This window comes from Fukomys damarensis, unplaced genomic scaffold (genome assembly GCF_012274545.1).
Source record: "Fukomys damarensis isolate Sample0158 unplaced genomic scaffold, DMR_v1.0_HiC HiC_scaffold_21, whole genome shotgun sequence".
In the NCBI taxonomy this organism is placed as follows: Eukaryota; Metazoa; Chordata; class Mammalia; order Rodentia; family Bathyergidae; genus Fukomys; species Fukomys damarensis.
Genome location: NW_022900933.1, coordinates 1,273,900 through 1,274,529, shown reverse-complemented (window position 1 = coordinate 1,274,529; position 630 = coordinate 1,273,900). Strand labels below are relative to the sequence as shown.

The window sequence follows — 630 nt, the reverse complement described above, 5'->3', positions numbered from 1 at the left end:
CCAGCCGCGGAAAGTCGCCGGCCGGGAGAGGAGCGGAGAGGAGACTCCTCCCCCGGGCCAGGTAGACGCCAGCCTTCTCCGCCCAGGGCCTGCGCCGGGCCCTCTCCCCGCGACCCTCAGAGTGCGGGCCAACCCTTCTGGCGCGTTCCTGCCTCCCTCCCTCGCGGGTGGCAGAACTGTTTGATTCCCCAAGGCCGGAAAGTTTCACTCGAGTTCTCGGGGACGGACCAGCGCCGCCTGCTCCACGAGGGCCCGGCAGCTCTCCTTTTTCTTCCTTCCTTCCCGCCCTCCTCCTCCTCCTCCTCCTCTCCGTCGTCGCCCAGCCGCAGGCCAGTCGCCAGTCCGCGTAGTTTTGTTTCCTTTCCATCATGCAGAAAATTAATCAGCCAGGACGAGCAGCAGAGCTGAGCGCGGCGGCCTGTAATTAAGGGACGTGTGCCCCTCGGATTATCTCGTTAGTTTATCAAGAAAACATTTATTATAATTAATTCTCGGACGAGGTAATTATTATTGAGCGAGGACGCAGCAACTGGTAGATGGGCTGCTCGGAAGAAAAGGGGGGAGGGGAAGCGACAGATTGCGCGAGCTGACCGTTAGCTGCAGGGCCGCGCCGGCCCGCGAGGGGCAGGG

The 630-nt window shown here is 62.1% G+C and overlaps 1 protein-coding gene across 3 annotated transcripts in view; it reads left to right on the top strand.

Annotated features, from left to right (window-relative positions):
* Otx2 (orthodenticle homeobox 2) overlaps positions 1 to 630 on the top strand; it is a 9,729-nt gene that overhangs the window by 1,561 nt on the left and 7,538 nt on the right. The window contains exons 1-2 of one of the 3 annotated variants that reach the window (XM_010641423.1): positions 1 to 61; positions 375 to 500. The exons of 1 other annotated variant lie outside the window; for it this stretch is intronic. The gene's annotated coding sequence lies outside the window, so the exon portion shown is untranslated. The remainder of the gene's footprint in view (positions 62 to 374; positions 501 to 630) is intronic. One more of the 3 variants, XM_010641424.1, reaches the window with a different exon arrangement.